We start from the raw sequence: 18,248 nt of genomic DNA on the forward strand, positions 1-18,248 counted from the left end.
ATTAAACTGAGAAGAACAGATACTACACTTGATCTTAGCTCTAAAGAGCCGAGAAGCGATGCCTAAACATATATTTAGGCCAACCAGAGCCTCACCTGTACAACTTCTGTTTGCTGGGGGCTCAGTGCAGCGCGAAACGTTTTTCCGAGACCAAAACGATCGAGTAGCAGTCGTCATTCGACTCCCTGGCACTATAGCCATGACAGCTTTGTTGTGTTCTAATTCAAATTATATTTACGAATATATGACGTCACCAGGTGCATGGCAATAATATTTTTCTGATATACATTCAATCAGATACGTAGCTATGCGTTGCAGACACATTGCTATGGCGATGCGACGCTCCCCGGGTCGGCAATTACGCCTGTCTGGGGAGAGAAGGCGCGAAGAGCAGCAGGAAGCAAACTGACCAGAGAGAACAAGCGATTGATTGATTAAGAATAATACGGGGTTAGCGCGAACGCAGACCCACTAACAGAAATTGTACGGCCGAGTTACCCACATTTGGGGTAATCGCAAGGGTCAGCTAGGCCAAAGTGCAATGGCTAAGCCTCGCCTTGGGCCCACCGCCGGCCTGATCACGGTGAAGGCCCCCGTCAGGTAAGTATGATTTGGTTAACTTCAAGATCGACCCTCTTCATCTATACTTTTTTAGCGTTTGTTGTGGAAAACGCCGACGTAATCGGACGTTTTCTCTACGCCCGATTGTTTCCCAATCGGCGGGTGGTACGGTACGTAGTAATTAGAACAGCAGGCTTGCGACGGTTTTAGCGCATGAAAATGTTGGCTACGAGGTGAGAAAAGAGGGTTTACAACAATATACGACGAAGAACTGGGATGAATTGCTTGATTTTCCCACCAAAGTGGGAATGTGGGCCGTGCCTGGAGGTAGTGCAATACCAGGACAACCCGTGGGCAGGGCGAGGCAAGCCTCGGCACCATACCCCCTGTCCAAAAATCAGGTTAATACAAAGACATGCAAGCGAATCGCTTGCGTCCCAGGTATTAAACTGAGAAGAACAGATACTACACTTGATCTTAGCTCTAAAGAGCCGAGAAGCGATGCCTAAACATATATTTAGGCCAACCAGAGCCTCACCTGTACAACTTCTGTTTGCTGGGGGCTCAGTGCAGCGCGAAACGTTTTTCCGAGGACAAAACGATCGAGTAGCAGTCGTCATTCGACTCCCCTGGCACTATAGCCATGACAGCTTTGTTGTGTTCTAATTCAAATTATATTTACGAATATATGACGTCACCAGGTGCATGGCAATATATTTTCTGATATACATTCAATCAGATACGTAGCTATGCGTTGCAGACACATTGCTATGGCGATGCGACGCTCCCGGGTCGGCAATTACGCCTGTCTGGGAGAGAAGGCGCGAAGAGCAGCAGGAAGCAAACTGACCAGAGAGAACAAGCGATTGATTGATTAAGAATAATACGGGGTTAGCGCGAACGCAGACCCCACTAACAGAAATTGTACGGCCGAGTTACCCACATTTGGGGTAATCGCAAGGGTCAGCTAGGCCAAAGTGCAATGGCTAAGCCTCGCCTTGGGCCCACCGCCGGCCTGATCACGGTGAAGGCCCCCGTCAGGTAAGTATGATTTGGTTAACTTCAAGATCGACCCTCTTCATCTATACTTTTTTAGCGTTTGTTGTGAAAACGCCGACGTAATCGGACGTTTTCTCTACGCCCGATTGTTTCCCAATCGGCGGGTGGTACGGTACGTAGTAATTAGAACAGCAGGCTTGCGACGGTTTTAGCGCATGAAAATGTTGGCTACGAGGTGAGAAAAGAGGGTTTACAACAATATACGACGAAGAACTGGATGAATTGCTTGATTTTCCCACCAAAGTGGGAATGTGGGCCGTGCCTGGAGGTAGTGCAATACCAGGACAACCCGTGGGCAGGGCGAGGCAAGCCTCGGCACCATACCCCCTGTCCAAAAATCAGGTTAATACAAAGACATGCAAGCGAATCGCTTGCGTCCCAGGTATTAAACTGAGAAGAACAGATACTACACTTGATCTTAGCTCTAAAGAGCCGAGAAGCGATGCCTAAACATATATTTAGGCCAACCAGAGCCTCACCTGTACAACTTCTGTTTGCTGGGGGCTCAGTGCAGCGCGAAACGTTTTCCGAGGACCAAAACGATCGAGTAGCAGTCGTCATTCGACTCCCCTGGCACTATAGCCATGACAGCTTTGTTGTGTTCTAATTCAAATTATATTTACGAATATATGACGTCACCAGGTGCATGGCATAATATTTTCTGATATACATTCAATCAGATACGTAGCTATGCGTTGCAGACACATTGCTATGGCGATGCGACGCTCCCCGGGTCGGCAATTACGCCTGTCTGGGAGAGAAAGCGCGAAGAGCAGCAGGAAGCAAACTGACCAGAGAGAACAAGCGATTGATTGATTAAGAATAATACGGGTTAGCGCGAACGCAGACCCCACTAACAGAAATTGTACGGCCGAGTTACCCACATTTGGGGTAATCGCAAGGGTCAGCTAGGCCAAAGTGCAATGGCTAAGCCTCGCCTTGGGCCCACCGCCGGCCTGATCACGGTGAAGGCCCCCGTCAGGTAAGTATGATTTGGTTAACTTCAAGATCGACCCTCTTCATCTATACTTTTTTAGCGTTTGTTGTGAAAACGCCGACGTAATCGGACGTTTTCTCTACGCCCGATTGTTCCCAATCGGCGGGTGGTACGGTACGTAGTAATTAGAACAGCAGGCTTGCGACGGTTTTAGCGCATGAAAATGTTGGCTACGAGGTGAGAAAAGAGGGTTTACAACAATATACGACGAAGAACTGGGATGAATTGCTTGATTTTCCCACCAAAGTGGGAATGTGGGCCGTGCCTGGAGGTAGTGCAATACCAGGACAACCCGTGGGCAGGGCGAGGCAAGCCTCGGCACCATACCCCCTGTCCAAAAATCAGGTTAATACAAAGACATGCAAGCGAATCGCTTGCGTCCCAGGTATTAAACTGAGAAGAACAGATACTACACTTGATCTTAGCTCTAAAGAGCCGAGAAGCGATGCCTAAACATATATTTAGGCCAACCAGAGCCTCACCTGTACAACTTTCTGTTTGCTGGGGGCTCAGTGCAGCGCGAAACGTTTTTCCGAGGACCAAAACGATCGAGTAGCAGTCGTCATTCGACTCCCCTGGCACTATAGCCATGACAGCTTTGTTGTGTTCTAATTCAAATATATTTACGAATATATGACGTCACCAGGTGCATGGCAATAATATTTTTCTGATATACATTCAATCAGATACGTAGCTATGCGTTGCAGACACATTGCTATGGCGATGCGACGCTCCCCGGGTCGGCAATTACGCCTGTCTGGGAGAGAAAGCGCGAAGAGCAGCAGGAAGCAAACTGACCAGAGAGAACAAGCGATTGATTGATTAAGAATAATACGGGGTTAGCGCGAACGCAGACCCCACTAACAGAAATTGTACGGCCGAGTTACCCACATTTGGGGTAATCGCAAGGGGTCAGCTAGGCCAAAGTGCAATGGCTAAGCCTCGCCTTGGGCCCACCGCCGGCCTGATCACGGTGAAGGCCCCCGTCAGGTAAGTATGATTTGGTTAACTTCAAGATCGACCCTCTTCATCTATACTTTTTTAGCGTTTGTTGTGAAAACGCCGACGTAATCGGACGTTTTCTCTACGCCCGATTGTTTCCCAATCGGCGGGTGGTACGGTACGTAGTAATTAGAACAGCAGGCTTGCGACGGTTTTAGCGCATGAAAATGTTGGCTACGAGGTGAGAAAAGAGGGTTTACAACAATATACGACGAAGAACTGGGATGAATTGCTTGATTTTCCCACCAAAGTGGGAATGTGGGCCGTGCCTGGAGGTAGTGCAATACCAGGACAACCCGTGGGCAGGGCGAGGCAAGCCTCGGCACCATACCCCCTGTCCAAAAATCAGGTTAATACAAAGACATGCAAGCGATCGCTTGCGTCCCAGGTATTAAACTGAGAAGAACAGATACTACACTTGATCTTAGCTCTAAAGAGCCGAGAAGCGATGCCTAAACATATATTTAGGCCAACCAGAGCCTCACCTGTACAACTTCTGTTTGCTGGGGGCTCAGTGCAGCGCGAAACGTTTTTCCGAGGACCAAAACGATCGAGTAGCAGTCGTCATTCGACTCCCCTGGCACTATAGCCATGACAGCTTTGTTGTGTTCTAATTCAAATTATATTTACGAATATATGACGTCACCAGGTGCATGGCAATAATATTTTCTGATATACATTCAATCAGATACGTAGCTATGCGTTGCAGACACATTGCTATGGCGATGCGACGCTCCCCGGGTCGGCAATTACGCCTGTCTGGGAGAGAAAGCGCGAAGAGCAGCAGGAAGCAAACTGACCAGAGAGAACAAGCGATTGATTGATTAAGAATAATACGGGGTTAGCGCGAACGCAGACCCCACTAACAGAAATTGTACGGCCGAGTTACCCACATTTGGGGTAATCGCAAGGGTCAGCTAGGCCAAAGTGCAATGGCTAAGCCTCGCCTTGGGCCCACCGCCGGCCTGATCACGGTGAAGGCCCCCGTCAGGTAAGTATGATTTGGTTAACTTCAAGATCGACCCTCTTCATCTATACTTTTTTAGCGTTTGTTGTGAAAACGCCGACGTAATCGGACGTTTTCTCTACGCCCGATTGTTTCCCAATCGGCGGGTGGTACGGTACGTAGTAATTAGAACAGCAGGCTTGCGACGGTTTTAGCGCATGAAAATGTTGGCTACGAGGTGAGAAAAGAGGGTTTACAACAATATACGACGAAGAACTGGGATGAATTGCTTGATTTTCCCACCAAAGTGGGAATGTGGGCCGTGCCTGGAGGTAGTGCAATACCAGGACAACCCGTGGGCAGGGCGAGGCAAGCCTCGGCACCATACCCCCTGTCCAAAAATCAGGTTAATACAAAGACATGCAAGCGAATCGCTTGCGTCCCAGGTATTAAACTGAGAAGAACAGATACTACACTTGATCTTAGCTCTAAAGAGCCGAGAAGCGATGCCTAAACATATATTTAGGCCAACCAGAGCCTCACCTGTACAACTTCTGTTTGCTGGGGGCTCAGTGCAGCGCGAAACGTTTTTCCGAGGACCAAAACGATCGAGTAGCAGTCGTCATTCGACTCCCCTGGCACTATAGCCATGACAGCTTTGTTGTGTTCTAATTCAAATTATATTTACGAATATATGACGTCACCAGGTGCATGGCAATAATATTTTTCTGATATACATTCAATCAGATACGTAGCTATGCGTTGCAGACACATTGCTATGGCGATGCGACGCTCCCCGGGTCGGCAATTACGCCTGTCTGGGAGAGAAAGCGCGAAGAGCAGCAGGAAGCAAACTGACCAGAGAGAACAAGCGATTGATTGATTAAGAATAATACGGGGTTAGCGCGAACGCAGACCCCACTAACAGAAATTGTACGGCCGAGTTACCCACATTTGGGGTAATCGCAAGGGTCAGCTAGGCCAAAGTGCAATGGCTAAGCCTCGCCTTGGGCCCACCGCCGGCCTGATCACGGTGAAGGCCCCCGTCAGGTAAGTATGATTTGGTTAACTTCAAGATCGACCCTCTTCATCTATACTTTTTTAGCGTTTGTTTGTGAAAACGCCGACGTAATCGGACGTTTTCTCTACGGCCCGATTGTTTCCCAATCGGCGGGTGGTACGGTACGTAGTAATTAGAACAGCAGGCTTGCGACGGTTTTAGCGCATGAAAAATGTTGGCTACGAGGTGAGAAAAGAGGGTTTACAACAATATACGACGAAGAACTGGGATGAATTGCTTGATTTTCCCACCAAAGTGGGAATGTGGGCCGTGCCTGGAGGTAGTGCAATACCAGGACAACCCGTGGGCAGGGCGAGGCAAGCCTCGGCACCATACCCCCTGTCCAAAAATCAGGTTAATACAAAGACATGCAAGCGAATCGCTTGCGTCCCAGGTATTAAACTGAGAAGAACAGATACTACACTTGATCTTAGCTCTAAAGAGCCGAGAAGCGATGCCTAAACATATATTTAGGCCAACCAGAGCCTCACCTGTACAACTTCTGTTTGCTGGGGGCTCAGTGCAGCGCGAAACGTTTTTCCGAGGACCAAAACGATCGAGTAGCAGTCGTCATTCGACTCCCCTGGCACTATAGCCATGACAGCTTTGTTGTGTTCTAATTCAAATTATATTTACGAATATATGACGTCACCAGGTGCATGGCAATAATATTTTTCTGATATACATTCAATCAGATACGTAGCTATGCGTTGCAGACACATTGCTATGGCGATGCGACGCTCCCCGGGTCGGCAATTACGCCTGTCTGGGAGAGAAAGCGCGAAGAGCAGCAGGAAGCAAACTGACCAGAGAGAACAAGCGATTGATTGATTAAGAATAATACGGGGTTAGCGCGAACGCAGACCCCACTAACAGAAATTGTACGGCCGAGTTACCCACATTTGGGGTAATCGCAAGGGTCAGCTAGGCCAAAGTGCAATGGCTAAGCCTCGCCTTGGGCCCACCGCCGGCCTGATCACGGTGAAGGCCCCCGTCAGGTAAGTATGATTTGGTTAACTTCAAGATCGACCCTCTTCATCTATACTTTTTTAGCGTTTGTTGTGAAAACGCCGACGTAATCGGACGTTTTCTCTACGCCCGATTGTTTCCCAATCGGCGGGTGGTACGGTACGTAGTAATTAGAACAGCAGGCTTGCGACGGTTTTAGCGCATGAAAATGTTGGCTACGAGGTGAGAAAAGAGGGTTTACAACAATATATGACGAAGAACTGGGATGAATTGCTTGATTTTCCCACCAAAGTGGGAATGTGGGCCGTGCCTGGAGGTAGTGCAATACCAGGACAACCCGTGGGCAGGGCGAGGCAAGCCTCGGCACCATACCCCCTGTCCAAAAATCAGGTTAATACAAAGACATGCAAGCGAATCGCTTGCGTCCCAGGTATTAAACTGAGAAGAACAGATACTACACTTGATCTTAGCTCTAAAGAGCCGAGAAGCGATGCCTAAACATATATTTAGGCCAACCAGAGCCTCACCTGTACAACTTCTGTTTGCTGGGGGCTCAGTGCAGCGCGAAACGTTTTTCCGAGGACCAAAACGATCGAGTAGCAGTCGTCATTCGACTCCCCTGGCACTATAGCCATGACAGCTTTGTTGTGTTCTAATTCAAATTATATTTACGAATATATGACGTCACCAGGTGCATGGCAATAATATTTTTCTGATATACATTCAATCAGATACGTAGCTATGCGTTGCAGACACATTGCTATGGCGATGCGACGCTCCCCGGGTCGGCAATTACGCCTGTCTGGGAGAGAAAGCGCGAAGAGCAGCAGGAAGCAAACTGACCAGAGAGAACAAGCGATTGATTGATTAAGAATAATACGGGGTTAGCGCGAACGCAGACCCCACTAACAGAAATTGTACGGCCGAGTTACCCACATTTGGGGTAATCGCAAGGGTCAGCTAGGCCAAAGTGCAATGGCTAAGCCTCGCCTTGGGCCCACCGCCGGCCTGATCACGGTGAAGGCCCCCGTCAGGTAAGTATGATTTGGTTAACTTCAAGATCGACCCTCTTCATCTATACTTTTTTAGCGTTTGTTGTGAAAACGCCGACGTAATCGGACGTTTTCTCTACGCCCGATTGTTTCCCAATCGGCGGGTGGTACGGTACGTAGTAATTAGAACAGCAGGCTTGCGACGGTTTTAGCGCATGAAAATGTTGGCTACGAGGTGAGAAAAGAGGGTTTACAACAATATACGACGAAGAACTGGGATGAATTGCTTGATTTTCCCACCAAAGTGGGAATGTGGGCCGTGCCTGGAGGTAGTGCAATACCAGGACAACCCGTGGGCAGGGCGAGGCAAGCCTCGGCACCATACCCCCTGTCCAAAAATCAGGTTAATACAAAGACATGCAAGCGAATCGCTTGCGTCCCAGGTATTAAACTGAGAAGAACAGATACTACACTTGATCTTAGCTCTAAAGAGCCGAGAAGCGATGCCTAAACATATATTTAGGCCAACCAGAGCCTCACCTGTACAACTTCTGTTTGCTGGGGGCTCAGTGCAGCGCGAAACGTTTTTCCGAGGACCAAAACGATCGAGTAGCAGTCGTCATTCGACTCCCCTGGCACTATAGCCATGACAGCTTTGTTGTGTTCTAATTCAAATTATATTTACGAATATATGACGTCACCAGGTGCATGGCAATAATATTTTTCTGATATACATTCAATCAGATACGTAGCTATGCGTTGCAGACACATTGCTATGGCGATGCGACGCTCCCCGGGTCGGCAATTACGCCTGTCTGGGAGAGAAAGCGCGAAGAGCAGCAGGAAGCAAACTGACCAGAGAGAACAAGCGATTGATTGATTAAGAATAATACGGGGTTAGCGCGAACGCAGACCCCACTAACAGAAATTGTACGGCCGAGTTACCCACATTTGGGGTAATCGCAAGGGTCAGCTAGGCCAAAGTGCAATGGCTAAGCCTCGCCTTGGGCCCACCGCCGGCCTGATCACGGTGAAGGCCCCCGTCAGGTAAGTATGATTTGGTTAACTTCAAGATCGACCCTCTTCATCTATACTTTTTTAGCGTTTGTTGTGAAAACGCCGACGTAATCGGACGTTTTCTCTACGCCCGATTGTTTCCCAATCGGCGGGTGGTACGGTACGTAGTAATTAGAACAGCAGGCTTGCGACGGTTTTAGCGCATGAAAATGTTGGCTACGAGGTGAGAAAAGAGGGTTTACAACAATATACGACGAAGAACTGGGATGAATTGCTTGATTTTCCCACCAAAGTGGGAATGTGGGCCGTGCCTGGAGGTAGTGCAATACCAGGACAACCCGTGGGCAGGGCGAGGCAAGCCTCGGCACCATACCCCCTGTCCAAAAATCAGGTTAATACAAAGACATGCAAGCGAATCGCTTGCGTCCCAGGTATTAAACTGAGAAGAACAGATACTACACTTGATCTTAGCTCTAAAGAGCCGAGAAGCGATGCCTAAACATATATTTAGGCCAACCAGAGCCTCACCTGTACAACTTCTGTTTGCTGGGGGCTCAGTGCAGCGCGAAACGTTTTTCCGAGGACCAAAACGATCGAGTAGCAGTCGTCATTCGACTCCCCTGGCACTATAGCCATGACAGCTTTGTTGTGTTCTAATTCAAATTATATTTACGAATATATGACGTCACCAGGTGCATGGCAATAATATTTTTCTGATATACATTCAATCAGATACGTAGCTATGCGTTGCAGACACATTGCTATGGCGATGCGACGCTCCCCGGGTCGGCAATTACGCCTGTCTGGGAGAGAAAGCGCGAAGAGCAGCAGGAAGCAAACTGACCAGAGAGAACAAGCGATTGATTGATTAAGAATAATACGGGGTTAGCGCGAACGCAGACCCCACTAACAGAAATTGTACGGCCGAGTTACCCACATTTGGGGTAATCGCAAGGGTCAGCTAGGCCAAAGTGCAATGGCTAAGCCTCGCCTTGGGCCCACCGCCGGCCTGATCACGGTGAAGGCCCCCGTCAGGTAAGTATGATTTGGTTAACTTCAAGATCGACCCTCTTCATCTATACTTTTTTAGCGTTTGTTGTGAAAACGCCGACGTAATCGGACGTTTTCTCTACGCCCGATTGTTTCCCAATCGGCGGGTGGTACGGTACGTAGTAATTAGAACAGCAGGCTTGCGACGGTTTTAGCGCATGAAAATGTTGGCTACGAGGTGAGAAAAGAGGGTTTACAACAATATACGACGAAGAACTGGGATGAATTGCTTGATTTTCCCACCAAAGTGGGAATGTGGGCCGTGCCTGGAGGTAGTGCAATACCAGGACAACCCGTGGGCAGGGCGAGGCAAGCCTCGGCACCATACCCCCTGTCCAAAATCAGGTTAATACAAAGACATGCAAGCGAATCGCTTGCGTCCCAGGTATTAAACTGAGAAGAACAGATACTACACTTGATCTTAGCTCTAAAGAGCCGAGAAGCGATGCCTAAACATATATTTAGGCCAACCAGAGCCTCACCTGTACAACTTCTGTTTGCTGGGGGCTCAGTGCAGCGCGAAACGTTTTTCCGAGGACCAAAACGATCGAGTAGCAGTCGTCATTCGACTCCCCTGGCACTATAGCCATGACAGCTTTGTTGTGTTCTAATTCAAATTATATTTACGAATATATGACGTCACCAGGTGCATGGCAATAATATTTTTCTGATATACATTCAATCAGATACGTAGCTATGCGTTGCAGACACATTGCTATGGCGATGCGACGCTCCCCGGGTCGGCAATTACGCCTGTCTGGGAGAGAAAGCGCGAAGAGCAGCAGGAAGCAAACTGACCAGAGAGAACAAGCGATTGATTGATTAAGAATAATACGGGGTTAGCGCGAACGCAGACCCCACTAACAAGAAATTGTACGGCCGAGTTACCCACATTTGGGGTAATCGCAAGGGTCAGCTAGGCCAAAGTGCAATGGCTAAGCCTCGCCTTGGGCCCACCGCCGGCCTGATCACGGTGAAGGCCCCCGTCAGGTAAGTATGATTTGGTTAACTTCAAGATCGACCCTCTTCATCTATACTTTTTTAGCGTTTGTTGTGAAAACGCCGACGTAATCGGACGTTTTCTCTACGCCCGATTGTTTCCCAATCGGCGGGTGGTACGGTACGTAGTAATTAGAACAGCAGGCTTGCGACGGTTTTAGCGCATGAAAATGTTGGCTACGAGGTGAGAAAAGAGGGTTTACAACAATATACGACGAAGAACTGGGATGAATTGCTTGATTTTCCCACCAAAGTGGGAATGTGGGCCGTGCCTGGAGGTAGTGCAATACCAGGACAACCCGTGGGCAGGGCGAGGCAAGCCTCGGCACCATACCCCCTGTCCAAAAATCAGGTTAATACAAAGACATGCAAGCGAATCGCTTGCGTCCCAGGTATTAAACTGAGAAGAACAGATACTACACTTGATCTTAGCTCTAAAGAGCCGAGAAGCGATGCCTAAACATATATTTAGGCCAACCAGAGCCTCACCTGTACAACTTCTGTTTGCTGGGGGCTCAGTGCAGCGCGAAACGTTTTTCCGAGGACCAAAACGATCGAGTAGCAGTCGTCATTCGACTCCCCTGGCACTATAGCCATGACAGCTTTGTTGTGTTCTAATTCAAATTATATTTACGAATATATGACGTCACCAGGTGCATGGCAATAATATTTTTCTGATATACATTCAATCAGATACGTAGCTATGCGTTGCAGACACATTGCTATGGCGATGCGACGCTCCCCGGGTCGGCAATTACGCCTGTCTGGGAGAGAAAGCGCGAAGAGCAGCAGGAAGCAAACTGACCAGAGAGAACAAGCGATTGATTGATTAAGAATAATACGGGGTTAGCGCGAACGCAGAACCCACTAACAGAAATTGTACGGCCGAGTTACCCACATTTGGGGTAATCGCAAGGGTCAGCTAGGCCAAAGTGCAATGGCTAAGCCTCGCCTTGGGCCCACCGCCGGCCTGATCACGGTGAAGGCCCCCGTCAGGTAAGTATGATTTGGTTAACTTCAAGATCGACCCTCTTCATCTATACTTTTTTAGCGTTTGTTGTGAAAACGCCGACGTAATCGGACGTTTTCTCTACGCCCGATTGTTTCCCAATCGGCGGGTGGTACGGTACGTAGTAATTAGAACAGCAGGCTTGCGACGGTTTTAGCGCATGAAAATGTTGGCTACGAGGTGAGAAAAGAGGGTTTACAACAATATACGACGAAGAACTGGGATGAATTGCTTGATTTTCCCACCAAAGTGGGAATGTGGGCCGTGCCTGGAGGTAGTGCAATACCAGGACAACCCGTGGGCAGGGCGAGGCAAGCCTCGGCACCATACCCCCTGTCCAAAAATCAGGTTAATACAAAGACATGCAAGCGAATCGCTTGCGTCCCAGGTATTAAACTGAGAAGAACAGATACTACACTTGATCTTAGCTCTAAAGAGCCGAGAAGCGATGCCTAAACATATATTTAGGCCAACCAGAGCCTCACCTGTACAACTTCTGTTTGCTGGGGGCTCAGTGCAGCGCGAAACGTTTTTCCGAGGACCAAAACGATCGAGTAGCAGTCGTCATTCGACTCCCCTGGCACTATAGCCATGACAGCTTTGTTGTGTTCTAATTCAAATTATATTTACGAATATATGACGTCACCAGGTGCATGGCAATAATATTTTTCTGATATACATTCAATCAGATACGTAGCTATGCGTTGCAGACACATTGCTATGGCGATGCGACGCTCCCCGGGTCGGCAATTACGCCTGTCTGGGAGAGAAAGCGCGAAGAGCAGCAGGAAGCAAACTGACCAGAGAGAACAAGCGATTGATGATTAAGAATAATACGGGGTTAGCGCGAACGCAGACCCCACTAACAGAAATTGTACGGCCGAGTTACCCACATTTGGGGTAATCGCAAGGGTCAGCTAGGCCAAAGTGCAATGGCTAAGCCTCGCCTTGGGCCCACCGCCGGCCTGATCACGGTGAAGGCCCCCGTCAGGTAAGTATGATTTGGTTAACTTCAAGATCGACCCTCTTCATCTATACTTTTTTAGCGTTTGTTGTGAAAACGCCGACGTAATCGGACGTTTTCTCTACGCCCGATTGTTTCCCAATCGGCGGGTGGTACGGTACGTAGTAATTAGAACAGCAGGCTTGCGACGGTTTTAGCGCATGAAAATGTTGGCTACGAGGTGAGAAAAGAGGGTTTACAACAATATACGACGAAGAACTGGGATGAATTGCTTGATTTTCCCACCAAAGTGGGAATGTGGGCCGTGCCTGGAGGTAGTGCAATACCAGGACAACCCGTGGGCAGGGCGAGGCAAGCCTCGGCACCATACCCCCTGTCCAAAAATCAGGTTAATACAAAGACATGCAAGCGAATCGCTTGCGTCCCAGGTATTAAACTGAGAAGAACAGATACTACACTTGATCTTAGCTCTAAAGAGCCGAGAAGCGATGCCTAAACATATATTTAGGCCAACCAGAGCCTCACCTGTACAACTTCTGTTTGCTGGGGGCTCAGTGCAGCGCGAAACGTTTTTCCGAGGACCAAAACGATCGAGTAGCAGTCGTCATTCGACTCCCCTGGCACTATAGCCATGACAGCTTTGTTGTGTTCTAATTCAAATTATATTTACGAATATATGACGTCACCAGGTGCATGGCAATAATATTTTTCTGATATACATTCAATCAGATACGTAGCTATGCGTTGCAGACACATTGCTATGGCGATGCGACGCTCCCCGGGTCGGCAATTACGCCTGTCTGGGAGAGAAAGCGCGAAGAGCAGCAGGAAGCAAACTGACCAGAGAGAACAAGCGATTGATTGATTAAGAATAATACGGGGTTAGCGCGAACGCAGACCCCACTAACAGAAATTGTACGGCCGAGTTACCCACATTTGGGGTAATCGCAAGGGTCAGCTAGGCCAAAGTGCAATGGCTAAGCCTCGCCTTGGGCCCACCGCCGGCCTGATCACGGTGAAGGCCCCCGTCAGGTAAGTATGATTTGGTTAACTTCAAGATCGACCCTCTTCATCTATACTTTTTTAGCGTTTGTTGTGAAAACGCCGACGTAATCGGACGTTTTCTCTACGCCCGATTGTTTCCCAATCGGCGGGTGGTACGGTACGTAGTAATTAGAACAGCAGGCTTGCGACGGTTTTAGCGCATGAAAATGTTGGCTACGAGGTGAGAAAAGAGGGTTTACAACAATATACGACGAAGAACTGGGATGAATTGCTTGATTTTCCCACCAAAGTGGGAATGTGGGCCGTGCCTGGAGGTAGTGCAATACCAGGACAACCCGTGGGCAGGGCGAGGCAAGCCTCGGCACCATACCCCCTGTCCAAAAATCAGGTTAATACAAAGACATGCAAGCGAATCGCTTGCGTCCCAGGTATTAAACTGAGAAGAACAGATACTACACTTGATCTTAGCTCTAAAGAGCCGAGAAGCGATGCCTAAACATATATTTAGGCCAACCAGAGCCTCACCTGTACAACTTCTGTTTGCTGGGGGCTCAGTGCAGCGCGAAACGTTTTTCCGAGGACCAAAACGATCGAGTAGCAGTCGTCATTCGACTCCCTGGCACTATAGCCATGACAGCTTTGTTGTGTTCTAATTCAAATTATATTTACGAATATATGACGTCACCAGGTGCATGGCAATAATATTTTTCTGATATACATTCAATCAGATACGTAGCTATGCGTTGCAGACACATTGCTATGGCGATGCGACGCTCCCCGGGTCGGCAATTACGCCTGTCTGGGAGAGAAAGCGCGAAGAGCAGCAGGAAGCAAACTGACCAGAGAGAACAAGCGATTGATTGATTAAGAATAATACGGGGTTAGCGCGAACGCAGACCCCACTAACAGAAATTGTACGGCCGAGTTACCCACATTTGGGGTAATCGCAAGGGTCAGCTAGGCCAAAGTGCAATGGCTAAGCCTCGCCTTGGGCCCACCGCCGGCCTGATCACGGTGAAGGCCCCCGTCAGGTAAGTATGATTTGGTTAACTTCAAGATCGACCCTCTTCATCTATACTTTTTAGCGTTTGTTGTGAAAACGCCGACGTAATCGGACGTTTTCTCTACGCCCGATTGTTTCCCAATCGGCGGGTGGTACGGTACGTAGTAATTAGAACAGCAGGCTTGCGACGGTTTTAGCGCATGAAAATGTTGGCTACGAGGTGAGAAAAGAGGGTTTACAACAATATACGACGAAGAACTGGGATGAATTGCTTGATTTTCCCACCAAAGTGGGAATGTGGGCCGTGCCTGGAGGTAGTGCAATACCAGGACAACCCGTGGGCAGGGCGAGGCAAGCCTCGGCACCATACCCCCTGTCCAAAAATCAGGTTAATACAAAGACATGCAAGCGAATCGCTTGCGTCCCAGGTATTAAACTGAGAAGAACAGATACTACACTTGATCTTAGCTCTAAAGAGCCGAGAAGCGATGCCTAAACATATATTTAGGCCAACCAGAGCCTCACCTGTACAACTTCTGTTTGCTGGGGGCTCAGTGCAGCGCGAAACGTTTTTCCGAGGACCAAAACGATCGAGTAGCAGTCGTCATTCGACTCCCCTGGCACTATAGCCATGACAGCTTTGTTGTGTTCTAATTCAAATTATATTTACGAATATATGACGTCACCAGGTGCATGGCAATAATATTTTTCTGATATACATTCAATCAGATACGTAGCTATGCGTTGCAGACACATTGCTATGGCGATGCGACGCTCCCCGGGTCGGCAATTACGCCTGTCTGGGAGAGAAAGCGCGAAGAGCAGCAGGAAGCAAACTGACCAGAGAGAACAAGCGATTGATTGATTAAGAATTAATACGGGGTTAGCGCGAACGCAGACCCCACTAACAGAAATTGTACGGCCGAGTTACCCACATTTGGGGTAATCGCAAGGGTCAGCTAGGCCAAAGTGCAATGGCTAAGCCTCGCCTTGGGCCCACCGCCGGCCTGATCACGGTGAAGGCCCCCGTCAGGTAAGTATGATTTGGTTAACTTCAAGATCGACCCTCTTCATCTATACTTTTTTAGCGTTTGTTGTGAAAACGCCGACGTAATCGGACGTTTTCTCTACGCCCGATTGTTTCCCAATCGGCGGGTGGTACGGTACGTAGTAATTAGAACAGCAGGCTTGCGACGGTTTTAGCGCATGAAAATGTTGGCTACGAGGTGAGAAAAGAGGGTTTACAACAATATACGACGAAGAACTGGGATGAATTGCTTGATTTTCCCACCAAAGTGGGAATGTGGGCCGTGCCTGGAGGTAGTGCAATACCAGGACAACCCGGGGCAGGGCGAGGCAAGCCTCGGCACCATACCCCCTGTCCAAAAATCAGGTTAATACAAAGACATGCAAGCGAATCGCTTGCGTCCCAGGTATTAAACTGAGAAGAACAGATACTACACTTGATCTTAGCTCTAAAGAGCCGAGAAGCGATGCCTAAACATATATTTAGGCCAACCAGAGCCTCACCTGTACAACTTCTGTTTGCTGGGGGCTCAGTGCAGCGCGAAACGTTTTTCCGAGGACCAAAACGATCGAGTAGCAGTCGTCATTCGACTCCCCTGGCACTATAGCCATGACAGCTTTGTTGTGTTCTAATTCAAATTATATTTACGAATATATGACGTCACCAGGTGCATGGCAATAATATTTTTCTGATATACATTCAATCAGATACGTAGCTATGCGTTGCAGACACATTGCTATGGCGATGCGACGCTCCCCGGGTCGGCAATTACGCCTGTCTGGGAGAGAAAGCGCGAAGAGCAGCAGGAAGCAAACTGACCAGAGAGAACAAGCGATTGATTGATTAAGAATAATACGGGGTTAGCGCGAACGCAGACCCCACTAACAGAAATTGTACGGCCGAGTTACCCACATTTGGGGTAATCGCAAGGGTCAGCTAGGCCAAAGTGCAATGGCTAAGCCTCGCCTTGGGCCCACCGCCGGCCTGATCACGGTGAAGGCCCCCGTCAGGTAAGTATGATTTGGTTAACTTCAAGATCGACCCTCTTCATCTATACTTTTTTAGCGTTTGTTGTGAAAACGCCGACGTAATCGGACGTTTTCTCTACGCCCGATTGTTTCCCAATCGGCGGGTGGTACGGTACGTAGTAATTAGAACAGCAGGCTTGCGACGGTTTTAGCGCATGAAAATGTTGGCTACGAGGTGAGAAAAGAGGGTTTACAACAATATACGACGAAGAACTGGGATGAATTGCTTGATTTTCCCACCAAAGTGGAATGTGGGCCGTGCCTGGAGGTAGTGCAATACCAGGACAACCCGTGGGCAGGGCGAGGCAAGCCTCGGCACCATACCCCCTGTCCAAAAATCAGGTTAATACAAAGACATGCAAGCGAATCGCTTGCGTCCCAGGTATTAAAACTGAGAAGAACAGATACTACACTTGATCTTAGCTCTAAAGAGCCGAGAAGCGATGCCTAAACATATATTTAGGCCAACCAGAGCCTCACCTGTACAACTTCTGTTTGCTGGGGGCTCAGTGCAGCGCGAAACGTTTTTCCGAGGACCAAAACGATCGAGTAGCAGTCGTCATTCGACTCCCCTGGCACTATAGCCATGACAGCTTTGTTGTGTTCTAATTCAAATTATATTTACGAATATATGACGTCACCAGGTGCATGGCAATAATATTTTTCTGATATACATTCAATCCAGATACGTAGCTATGCGTTGCAGACACATTGCTATGGCGATGCGACGCTCCCCGGGTCGGCAATTACGCCTGTCTGGGAGAGAAAGCGCGAAGAGCAGCAGGAAGCAAACTGACCAGAGAGAACAAGCGATTGATTAAGAATAATACGGGGTTAGCGCGAACGCAGACCCCACTAACAGAAATTGTACGGCCGAGTTACCCACATTTGGGGTAATCGCAAGGGTCAGCTAGGCCAAAGTGCAATGGCTAAGCCTCGCCTTGGGCCCACCGCCGGCCTGATCACGGTGAAGGCCCCCGTCAGGTAAGTATGATTTGGTTAACTTCAAGATCGACCCTCTTCATCTATACTTTTTTAGCGTTTGTGTGAAAACGCCGACGTAATCGGACGTTTTCTCTACGCCCGATTGTTTCCCAATCGGCGGGTGGTACGGTACGTAGTAATTAGAACAGCAGGCTTGCGACGGTTTTAGCGCATGAAAATGTTGGCTACGAGGTGAGAAAAGAGGATTTACAACAATATACGACGAAGAACTGGGATGAATTGCTTGATTTTCCCACCAAAGTGGGAATGTGGGCCGTGCCTGGAGGTAGTGCAATACCAGGACAACCCGTGGGCAGGGCGAGGCAAGCCTCGGCACCATACCCCCTGTCCAAAAATCAGGTTAATACAAAGACATGCAAGCGAATCGCTTGCGTCCCAGGTATTAAACTGAGAAGAACAGATACTACACTTGATCTTAGCTCTAAAGAGCCGAGAAGCGATGCCTAAACATATATTTAGGCCAACCAGAGCCTCACCTGTACAACTTCTGTTTGCTGGGGGCTCAGTGCAGCGCGAAACGTTTTTCCGAGGACCAAAACGATCGAGTAGCAGTCG

At 48.6% G+C, this 18,248-nt stretch overlaps 36 non-coding genes and 1 pseudogene across 36 annotated transcripts; all 37 read right to left on the bottom strand.

The window, feature by feature from the left end:
* LOC145207488 (U2 spliceosomal RNA) lies at positions 1 to 60 on the bottom strand (annotated as a pseudogene; the record flags this gene model as incomplete).
* A 385-nt stretch (positions 61 to 445) lies between these two features.
* LOC145207519 (U1 spliceosomal RNA) lies at positions 446 to 608 on the bottom strand. The gene has a single exon (XR_013854044.1). It is a non-coding gene; the product is annotated as a U1 spliceosomal RNA (small nuclear RNA).
* A 258-nt stretch (positions 609 to 866) lies between these two features.
* Positions 867 to 1,064, bottom strand: LOC145207521 (U2 spliceosomal RNA). The gene has a single exon (XR_013854046.1). It is a non-coding gene; the product is annotated as a U2 spliceosomal RNA (small nuclear RNA).
* A 382-nt stretch (positions 1,065 to 1,446) lies between these two features.
* On the bottom strand, positions 1,447 to 1,610 carry LOC145207467 (U1 spliceosomal RNA). Its single transcript, XR_013853997.1, has one exon. It is a non-coding gene; the product is annotated as a U1 spliceosomal RNA (small nuclear RNA).
* Positions 1,611 to 1,866: 256 nt separating this feature from the next.
* LOC145207523 (U2 spliceosomal RNA) lies at positions 1,867 to 2,064 on the bottom strand. Its single transcript, XR_013854048.1, has one exon. It is a non-coding gene; the product is annotated as a U2 spliceosomal RNA (small nuclear RNA).
* A 382-nt stretch (positions 2,065 to 2,446) lies between these two features.
* Positions 2,447 to 2,610, bottom strand: LOC145207511 (U1 spliceosomal RNA). Its single transcript, XR_013854037.1, has one exon. It is a non-coding gene; the product is annotated as a U1 spliceosomal RNA (small nuclear RNA).
* A 256-nt stretch (positions 2,611 to 2,866) lies between these two features.
* Positions 2,867 to 3,064, bottom strand: LOC145207524 (U2 spliceosomal RNA). The gene has a single exon (XR_013854049.1). It is a non-coding gene; the product is annotated as a U2 spliceosomal RNA (small nuclear RNA).
* A 386-nt stretch (positions 3,065 to 3,450) lies between these two features.
* On the bottom strand, positions 3,451 to 3,615 carry LOC145207517 (U1 spliceosomal RNA). The gene has a single exon (XR_013854042.1). It is a non-coding gene; the product is annotated as a U1 spliceosomal RNA (small nuclear RNA).
* Positions 3,616 to 3,872: 257 nt separating this feature from the next.
* On the bottom strand, positions 3,873 to 4,069 carry LOC145207482 (U2 spliceosomal RNA). The gene has a single exon (XR_013854011.1). It is a non-coding gene; the product is annotated as a U2 spliceosomal RNA (small nuclear RNA).
* Positions 4,070 to 4,454: 385 nt separating this feature from the next.
* LOC145207499 (U1 spliceosomal RNA) lies at positions 4,455 to 4,618 on the bottom strand. The gene has a single exon (XR_013854025.1). It is a non-coding gene; the product is annotated as a U1 spliceosomal RNA (small nuclear RNA).
* Positions 4,619 to 4,875: 257 nt separating this feature from the next.
* On the bottom strand, positions 4,876 to 5,073 carry LOC145207525 (U2 spliceosomal RNA). The gene has a single exon (XR_013854050.1). It is a non-coding gene; the product is annotated as a U2 spliceosomal RNA (small nuclear RNA).
* A 386-nt stretch (positions 5,074 to 5,459) lies between these two features.
* On the bottom strand, positions 5,460 to 5,623 carry LOC145207510 (U1 spliceosomal RNA). The gene has a single exon (XR_013854036.1). It is a non-coding gene; the product is annotated as a U1 spliceosomal RNA (small nuclear RNA).
* A 260-nt stretch (positions 5,624 to 5,883) lies between these two features.
* LOC145207526 (U2 spliceosomal RNA) lies at positions 5,884 to 6,081 on the bottom strand. Its single transcript, XR_013854051.1, has one exon. It is a non-coding gene; the product is annotated as a U2 spliceosomal RNA (small nuclear RNA).
* Positions 6,082 to 6,467: 386 nt separating this feature from the next.
* Positions 6,468 to 6,631, bottom strand: LOC145207522 (U1 spliceosomal RNA). The gene has a single exon (XR_013854047.1). It is a non-coding gene; the product is annotated as a U1 spliceosomal RNA (small nuclear RNA).
* A 257-nt stretch (positions 6,632 to 6,888) lies between these two features.
* Positions 6,889 to 7,086, bottom strand: LOC145207527 (U2 spliceosomal RNA). The gene has a single exon (XR_013854052.1). It is a non-coding gene; the product is annotated as a U2 spliceosomal RNA (small nuclear RNA).
* Positions 7,087 to 7,472: 386 nt separating this feature from the next.
* LOC145207534 (U1 spliceosomal RNA) lies at positions 7,473 to 7,636 on the bottom strand. Its single transcript, XR_013854058.1, has one exon. It is a non-coding gene; the product is annotated as a U1 spliceosomal RNA (small nuclear RNA).
* Positions 7,637 to 7,893: 257 nt separating this feature from the next.
* On the bottom strand, positions 7,894 to 8,091 carry LOC145207529 (U2 spliceosomal RNA). Its single transcript, XR_013854053.1, has one exon. It is a non-coding gene; the product is annotated as a U2 spliceosomal RNA (small nuclear RNA).
* Positions 8,092 to 8,477: 386 nt separating this feature from the next.
* Positions 8,478 to 8,641, bottom strand: LOC145207473 (U1 spliceosomal RNA). The gene has a single exon (XR_013854003.1). It is a non-coding gene; the product is annotated as a U1 spliceosomal RNA (small nuclear RNA).
* Positions 8,642 to 8,898: 257 nt separating this feature from the next.
* Positions 8,899 to 9,096, bottom strand: LOC145207530 (U2 spliceosomal RNA). The gene has a single exon (XR_013854054.1). It is a non-coding gene; the product is annotated as a U2 spliceosomal RNA (small nuclear RNA).
* Positions 9,097 to 9,482: 386 nt separating this feature from the next.
* LOC145207485 (U1 spliceosomal RNA) lies at positions 9,483 to 9,646 on the bottom strand. The gene has a single exon (XR_013854014.1). It is a non-coding gene; the product is annotated as a U1 spliceosomal RNA (small nuclear RNA).
* Positions 9,647 to 9,903: 257 nt separating this feature from the next.
* LOC145207486 (U2 spliceosomal RNA) lies at positions 9,904 to 10,100 on the bottom strand. Its single transcript, XR_013854015.1, has one exon. It is a non-coding gene; the product is annotated as a U2 spliceosomal RNA (small nuclear RNA).
* A 386-nt stretch (positions 10,101 to 10,486) lies between these two features.
* Positions 10,487 to 10,651, bottom strand: LOC145207513 (U1 spliceosomal RNA). Its single transcript, XR_013854038.1, has one exon. It is a non-coding gene; the product is annotated as a U1 spliceosomal RNA (small nuclear RNA).
* Positions 10,652 to 10,908: 257 nt separating this feature from the next.
* LOC145207531 (U2 spliceosomal RNA) lies at positions 10,909 to 11,106 on the bottom strand. The gene has a single exon (XR_013854055.1). It is a non-coding gene; the product is annotated as a U2 spliceosomal RNA (small nuclear RNA).
* A 386-nt stretch (positions 11,107 to 11,492) lies between these two features.
* Positions 11,493 to 11,656, bottom strand: LOC145207514 (U1 spliceosomal RNA). The gene has a single exon (XR_013854039.1). It is a non-coding gene; the product is annotated as a U1 spliceosomal RNA (small nuclear RNA).
* A 257-nt stretch (positions 11,657 to 11,913) lies between these two features.
* LOC145207532 (U2 spliceosomal RNA) lies at positions 11,914 to 12,111 on the bottom strand. The gene has a single exon (XR_013854056.1). It is a non-coding gene; the product is annotated as a U2 spliceosomal RNA (small nuclear RNA).
* Positions 12,112 to 12,496: 385 nt separating this feature from the next.
* Positions 12,497 to 12,660, bottom strand: LOC145207489 (U1 spliceosomal RNA). The gene has a single exon (XR_013854017.1). It is a non-coding gene; the product is annotated as a U1 spliceosomal RNA (small nuclear RNA).
* Positions 12,661 to 12,917: 257 nt separating this feature from the next.
* On the bottom strand, positions 12,918 to 13,115 carry LOC145207533 (U2 spliceosomal RNA). The gene has a single exon (XR_013854057.1). It is a non-coding gene; the product is annotated as a U2 spliceosomal RNA (small nuclear RNA).
* Positions 13,116 to 13,501: 386 nt separating this feature from the next.
* LOC145207491 (U1 spliceosomal RNA) lies at positions 13,502 to 13,665 on the bottom strand. Its single transcript, XR_013854018.1, has one exon. It is a non-coding gene; the product is annotated as a U1 spliceosomal RNA (small nuclear RNA).
* A 257-nt stretch (positions 13,666 to 13,922) lies between these two features.
* Positions 13,923 to 14,120, bottom strand: LOC145207535 (U2 spliceosomal RNA). The gene has a single exon (XR_013854059.1). It is a non-coding gene; the product is annotated as a U2 spliceosomal RNA (small nuclear RNA).
* Positions 14,121 to 14,505: 385 nt separating this feature from the next.
* LOC145207492 (U1 spliceosomal RNA) lies at positions 14,506 to 14,669 on the bottom strand. The gene has a single exon (XR_013854019.1). It is a non-coding gene; the product is annotated as a U1 spliceosomal RNA (small nuclear RNA).
* A 256-nt stretch (positions 14,670 to 14,925) lies between these two features.
* On the bottom strand, positions 14,926 to 15,123 carry LOC145207536 (U2 spliceosomal RNA). Its single transcript, XR_013854060.1, has one exon. It is a non-coding gene; the product is annotated as a U2 spliceosomal RNA (small nuclear RNA).
* A 387-nt stretch (positions 15,124 to 15,510) lies between these two features.
* Positions 15,511 to 15,674, bottom strand: LOC145207493 (U1 spliceosomal RNA). Its single transcript, XR_013854020.1, has one exon. It is a non-coding gene; the product is annotated as a U1 spliceosomal RNA (small nuclear RNA).
* A 257-nt stretch (positions 15,675 to 15,931) lies between these two features.
* LOC145207487 (U2 spliceosomal RNA) lies at positions 15,932 to 16,128 on the bottom strand. The gene has a single exon (XR_013854016.1). It is a non-coding gene; the product is annotated as a U2 spliceosomal RNA (small nuclear RNA).
* A 386-nt stretch (positions 16,129 to 16,514) lies between these two features.
* Positions 16,515 to 16,678, bottom strand: LOC145207494 (U1 spliceosomal RNA). The gene has a single exon (XR_013854021.1). It is a non-coding gene; the product is annotated as a U1 spliceosomal RNA (small nuclear RNA).
* Positions 16,679 to 16,934: 256 nt separating this feature from the next.
* Positions 16,935 to 17,133, bottom strand: LOC145207484 (U2 spliceosomal RNA). The gene has a single exon (XR_013854013.1). It is a non-coding gene; the product is annotated as a U2 spliceosomal RNA (small nuclear RNA).
* A 383-nt stretch (positions 17,134 to 17,516) lies between these two features.
* Positions 17,517 to 17,680, bottom strand: LOC145207495 (U1 spliceosomal RNA). The gene has a single exon (XR_013854022.1). It is a non-coding gene; the product is annotated as a U1 spliceosomal RNA (small nuclear RNA).
* Positions 17,681 to 17,936: 256 nt separating this feature from the next.
* On the bottom strand, positions 17,937 to 18,134 carry LOC145207537 (U2 spliceosomal RNA). The gene has a single exon (XR_013854061.1). It is a non-coding gene; the product is annotated as a U2 spliceosomal RNA (small nuclear RNA).
* Positions 18,135 to 18,248: the final 114 nt, after the last annotated feature.

Source organism: Phallusia mammillata, unplaced genomic scaffold (genome assembly GCF_965637545.1).
Source record: "Phallusia mammillata unplaced genomic scaffold, kaPhaMamm4.hap1.1 HAP1_SCAFFOLD_117, whole genome shotgun sequence".
NCBI lineage: Eukaryota > Metazoa > Chordata > Ascidiacea > Phlebobranchia > Ascidiidae > Phallusia > Phallusia mammillata.